The 6,479-nt window shown below is 35.0% G+C and overlaps 1 long non-coding RNA gene across 1 annotated transcript; it reads right to left on the reverse strand.

Moving 5' to 3' along the window:
* Positions 1-3,360: 3,360 nt before the first annotated feature.
* Positions 3,361-3,576, reverse strand: LOC141614987 (uncharacterized). The gene is made up of 2 exons (XR_012529525.1): positions 3,499-3,576; positions 3,361-3,397 (listed from the first exon to the last, which is right to left on the reverse strand). It is a non-coding gene; the product is annotated as an uncharacterized LOC141614987 (long non-coding RNA).
* Between the last annotated feature and the right edge of the window lie 2,903 nt (positions 3,577-6,479).

A 6,479-nucleotide genomic window follows, 5' to 3' on the forward strand; every position in this document is an offset into this window, starting at 1 on the left:
GTATGGGGGTGTCACAGCTGTGGTATTGGAGAAATCAAATCGTATTGGAGGGCTACTGCTAAGACTTGAGAGAGTAACTACATGTTGGATCAATCTCCCCAAACGCCTAATACTAAATGGTGTAATAAGTGCATTGATGTTACAATGCAAAGTACGTAGATTCATTACGTATTTTAAAGAGAACATCAATGCTCAAGAGGTTAAGAGTTGTTTTAATTACAACAATTAGTGACTTATTAGAAGTTTTGAGAGCCACTTAGTATAAATAGCTAATGGTGGTAGTATTTTAAGATACACACAAAAAGGAGAGAAACAAATTAATATAAACTGGTGAGAATACTTCTTGTTCTAAAGAAAGAAAAGAAAGTGTTCAACATCCATTAGAGATAATAAGAGTGAGATAAAGTTTGAGAGGGAGTGACAATACTAGTATATGATTGTACTCTAAAAGTTTGTATTCTTATTAGTGAATTTATTTGTCGAGAGAGTTAGGGTTTTCCCTTAGTTGAGAAGGGTTTCCACGTGAGAAGTTGTGGTGTCATTTTTATTTGCTCTTACTTACGTTCGTTGTGTGTGTTCCTTCCTAGTATCGTTATTGTGTGAGATTCTTCCATACACCAGGTTTACAGGACGCTTCCCCAACAGCGGTATCAGAGCCGAAGGTTCGGCTCTGTATGGGAGATTCTGATTTAGGGAGGAACTTATTTATCGTAAGTAAGATGGCAGAGAAATTTCATGTTCCATTATTTGATGGGAAGATGAATTTTATGGCGTGGAAAAGCACAGTTGAAGACTTGCTACTCCAGTCGAGTCTTGATGAGGTTTTGGAATTGACTAAGCCATTAGAGATGAGTGAGTCTAATTAGGAGTCAAAGAAAAATAAAGTCGTGATTATGATATGGTTGGCGGTAGCAGCGGAGATTAAGTATAATCTTTTGGGTGAAAAGGAGCCGAGGGCCTTGTTAGAAAAGTTACAAGGCATGTATGTGTCAAAGTCGCTCACCAACCGATTATGTTTTCGATGAGAGTTGTATCAACTCAAGATGGAGGAAGGTGATAGAAATTTGCAAGACCACATAAATAAATTCAACCAATTAGTGTGTCAACTCTTGAATGCCGATGAGAAGATAACGGATCAAGAGCAAGCTTTCCTGTTATTGGCTTCATTGCCAAAGAGTTTTAGACCTATTGTGATGACGATGCTCGTGGCTAAAGAGAAAATTTCTTTGGATGAAGCAATAACGGTGGTAAGATAAAATCAGAGGATGATGGCAAAAATAGATGGAGATACATCATCAAATGATGGGGCACTAGTGGCAGGTGGTTGTGAAAGAGGGAGAAGATCACAAAGATATGGAGATGGCAAAAGAAATAGATTGAAGTCGCGCGCTAAGACATGGATAATGTTGAGTGTTATTATTGTCATGAGAAGGGCCATATTCAACGAAATTGTCCAATAATGAAGGAAGACTTGAAAAGTGTGAAGTCTTTAAGAGAAAAGTTGGGCAAAGCTAAGGTTGATGATTTAGGTGATTCTTTCAATATGGTGTGTGGTAATAGTCTTAATGATGAAGGCATATTCTTGACTTCTCAAGATGAAAGTAGAGTGTCAAGAAAAATGGGTGATGGATTCGGGTGCCTCTGTCCATGTGTATAAAGACCAAGGAGCATTCGATACTTTGCAAACTGATAGAGACTTTGGGCAAGTCAAAGTGGGTGACGGCCTCAAATTGAAAGTTGAGGGTGCAGGGAGTGTGAGAATGAAACTCTATGATAGCACCATAAGAACTTTTAAAAATGTGAGGTATGTCCCTAAAGCTTGTTCCAACATTATTTCTTTAGGTGTGTTGACGACTCAAGGGAACCGATATGTTGGTAGTGGTAAGTGGTGCAAAGTGTATCATGGGAGGTTCTTGGTGGTGCAAGGGGTGAAGACGAAAAATAACATTTGCTATATATGTGGATGGACATAGTGTGAAAAGGAAGGCCGGCGTAAAGAAGAAAGTCTGCTTTTCTGAGATAATTGAAGTGTTTGGAGCTTTGGGTCGAGGGAGGAAATTGTTGGATTAATCTCCCCAAACTCCTAATACTAAATGGTGAAATAAGTGTGTTGATGTTACAATGCAAAGTTCGTATATTCATTACGTTTTTGAAAGAGAGAACATCAATGCTCAAGCGTTGTTTTAATTATAACAATTAGTGACTTATTAGAAGTTTTGAAAGCCACTTAGTATAAATAGCTAATGGTGGTAGTATTTTAAGATACACACAAAAAGAAGAGAAACAAATTAATATAAATTGGTGAGAATACTTCTTGTTCTAAAGAGGGAAAAGAGAGTGTTCAACATCTATTAGAGATAATAGGAGTGAGATAAAATTTGAGAGGGAGTGACAATACTAGTGTGTGATTGTACTCTAAAAACTTTGTAATTCTTATTAGTGAATTTATTTGTCGAGAGAGTTGTGGTTTTTCCCTTAATTGAGAAGGGTTTCCACGTGAGAACTTGTGGTGTCATTTTATTTGTTGTTACTTACGCTTGTTGTTTGTATTTCATCCTACTAACATTGTTGGGTGAGACTCTTCCCGCACCGGATTTACAGGATGCTTCCCCAACACTACAATGGTCGAGAATGATGTAATAATGAGAATAGGACATCTAAATGTTGAAAGTAAGAACAGTAGAGTGTTAGAGTGGATAGATAGAATCAAGAAAATTTAGGATAGTCGTTGCTTGACTATGGCTTGAAATGGTGTGTATGAGATTCATATAAAAATAGAGGGTAATAGTGAAGAATTCCAAGGAAAAGGAAGAAGTTGGGGCTTATATATGGATAGTTAGTCACCCTACCGATTCATGGAATTTGGATTACTTACTAACATAATATAATCTTATGAGGTGACACAAGTACAATCAAGAATACACGACATGAAGCGCCAATTTTTGGAAAGGAATATGAGTTGTTTTACTTTTCTTATTTCACGTAATCTTTGTTGCATGGTGTGCATAATCCTCCCATATATATATATATATATATATATATATATATATATATATATATATATATATATATATATATATATATATATATATATATATATACTCACCTTATTATAAATGTCTCCAAGGGGTGTGTACTGTTCATATGAACAGTACTAAACGCACAATTGGGTGTCGTTTTGGTGTTGGTCTTTTCTTTCGGGCTACTTATATGGGCTTTGTTTACCACTACCTTTTAGAATGCATAAAACGCAACACTATTCTGGCGTTGGGTGTCGTTTTATGCCATTTTATTCAAATGCATAAAATCAATTGTTCGTTTCTCTTTCCTAAACAAACTCTCTGCTTGCTATTTTTTCCATCAAACGCAACACTATTCCCATTCCTCCACCCTAAATCTCCATCAATATACCTACTCTTATTGCAAACCACCAAATCGACTATCGAAAATCGGATCATGATTTCCCTCGCAAACCCTAATTCTGATGATGGCCACAACCTCAACTATGCCAGCCAAGACACGGGACCATTATTGGAGGGCAAGGCAGCGGCGGCGGCGACGGTAAATTTATTTTTCTTCATGTGTTGAAGACTTGGGTTATTATTGTACTTTTTTGTTTGAGAATTAGGGTTCTTGTTTTTTTGGGTTGATTTGGATTGTTTTATGTCTTGGGTGACAATCAACAATTGATTTTATGCATTTGAATCAGAGGTTTATGTACTTTAAAATGCAGGGAATTTGATTCTTTGCACATGAATGTGAATGGTGGAGGGCAATTAAGGAAGGTGATCTTCATCATGCCTTATTCTTTTTTCATCTTCAGCTTCCAACTCGAAATCCCATTTTTTATTCCTCTCATCCTTTTTCCTTTTTTCGTCACATTATTTATTTGCTGCAAATGCTGTATATGCAGGGGCGTCTTAAAACTATCGGAGGCCCGATGCGAAGAAAAAAATGAGGCCCTAAAAACTGACTCGAAACTTTATAGACTGAACATATAATCAATCTTCCATATGCTAAACAAATAAAATACACAGTAAACTAACTTAAATTTGATTATCAAAACCTTCAACAACATACATCATAAATAATTTAGTGAAATAAACCAAAACAATCATGAATATGTACATAATTATGAAATGCTAAAGTCAATCTAATACAACGAATTAACGAGGGGCAGATTTTGGTCGGAATCGTTAGTTAACTTAATTTTTAAGACCCAATACAACGAATTAACAAAATAATAATGAATTACAAACAATTTTTTTGTTCGAACCGTCTTATTAAGAATCTGACCCAATAGTATCATGAATTAACCAAATCATCATGAATTACAAACAAATTAAAACTAAAAATCACTCCTACCTTATTTCAGATTATAGTTTCTCCTTGGTAAACCATTTGACTTGAAATTCATGAATTTGGGAAGTTTTCTTTATAAATTGAGAGATTAGATCAATTTGAAATTGAGTAATTGTAAATTTGTGTGAAGATTTAAAGATATATAATTACAAATTAGATGAAGGTTTGAATATTTGGGAATTTGGGTTGGGAAATCAAACGTTTATATTGGAAATAAGGAGAAGATCAAGGCTTGTGATATCCTAAACCTTTAATTATTAGTTGCAGTGTTTGCTTTTTTTTTCTTTTTTTTTTACACATTGAAAGATTAGGAACTTGGGCCCAAAATTTGGAGGCCCGGTTCGCTGGCCCTGGGTGGCCCTGGGCCTTAGACGCTCCTGTGTATATGACTATATGTTTTCTTCTTCATCCGATTTTTTATTATAGTACTCCGTATATTTTATGATAAATAGCTTTTTGGGTGATTAGTATTTTGCTTGGCAAGAAAAGATTTAACTTTTGATTTCGTTTTTCATTTAGGCAAGAGTATTGTAATGGGTGTCATAATCATTTTGAGCAAAGTTTATTTCTTGTGAGTATTATTTGAATTTAAGGATTGTTATTGATTGTATGTGATTTCAGAAACTTGGCTTGTGCTCACAGATTAATCTCATCAATGTTTATTAGAGTAGTTCGGTTTGTTAATAGCCTAGGTATTGCTTTTGGTGTACGATTTAGTGCGTAATGTCATAACTTTTAAGCTTATGCAATTGTTTATCTCTGATACTTCTTATGTCCCCAATCATATGTTTAACTTTGATTAAAATATCCTTCATAATGAATATTTAATGTAAACAAATGACTAAGACGAAAACCATACATGTTACTTATTTGAGGTTGTGTTTTCTTAGTATAGAGAGATGAGCTCGTTCATAATTACTCGGAAGAATACTCATTTTCAGAAACACGGAGAAGACAAAAGGTGAAGATGAAGGTGAAATTATGTTATGATTTGAGGCTGGGAACCTTGCGTTGTCTGTAAGTGGTTTGTGAGTTTTTTTCTTCATACTTTTGATGTTTAATATAGAGGGAATTCATCGACTCATTCCAAGGAGAGTATGTTCCAGGTTTAAAGGCATTTATACGAGGAGGCTTGATTGATCCTAAGAAGAAAGCAAAAGTTGACTCTCAATCAAAACATTTGTAGGAATATTTATTGCTTGGAGAAAAGTATAGGTGAGAAAAAACAAAGATTTATCAAATATTTTCGAATTTTAAAGGTGACGTTTCCATCCATGTTTAGATTAATGGCTGATAGCTTGACATTCACCGGTGAGGAAAATTAGAGTTGTTAATAAAAAATAGGGTTGCGACAAAACCTTCATCTATTTATGAGTACTTTTTTATTTTTATTGCTCAAAGTCTCTATGTTTGTTTAAATTAGAAAAATAATTTTGTATGACGCAGAATCTCATCTAATGAATTATACTGACCTTGCTTAAATTGTCCTCGTGAGAATAGCCTAGAAAACTTTGATCGGTAAAGCCAATTATTATGTTCTAAAGTTAGTTACTCTTTATCGTCTACTCCTTCCGCTACCCTTGGGTTAAATTCTTTATTGGGTAATGGAGAAGGTAGTAATGGAGAAGGCCAGTAGGCGAAGTTGGGTCATAGATAACACAATTACATTAACTTTTAAGACTTTTTATTATGCGACAAGCGTCATCACTTCTCTGTGTAGAATTCGGGATGTGTAATATTCACCCCTTCTACCCTTCCCCTTACTTTAAATTGCTCGTTTGGGTGCTAACTGGTCTGTGATTTGATGCTGAGTAGTGGAAAATGTATTTGCTACTCTTACGAACAACTGCTCGTAGTCTGTTACGTGTTTTTGATAGATGCAACTTGTTTCTACTTCTATGTTTCTTTTAGTGGGAAGAATGCTGACGTCTTCTGAATTTTATTTTATGGCTAATTATGATGGTCTTTGCTAAAGGTTACTGCTTATGTTTTATTCAAATTGATACTAGCTTTGACACATTACGGTGTTGTTATGCACTGGTTCCCATTAGAAAGCAGCTACAACGAAGTCGTTTTCCCTTCCCTTATTTTTTTTAAGAATGTTCTAAACTGCTGAT

Source organism: Silene latifolia, chromosome 11 (genome assembly GCF_048544455.1).
Source record: "Silene latifolia isolate original U9 population chromosome 11, ASM4854445v1, whole genome shotgun sequence".
NCBI classification, from domain to species: Eukaryota; Viridiplantae; Streptophyta; class Magnoliopsida; order Caryophyllales; family Caryophyllaceae; genus Silene; species Silene latifolia.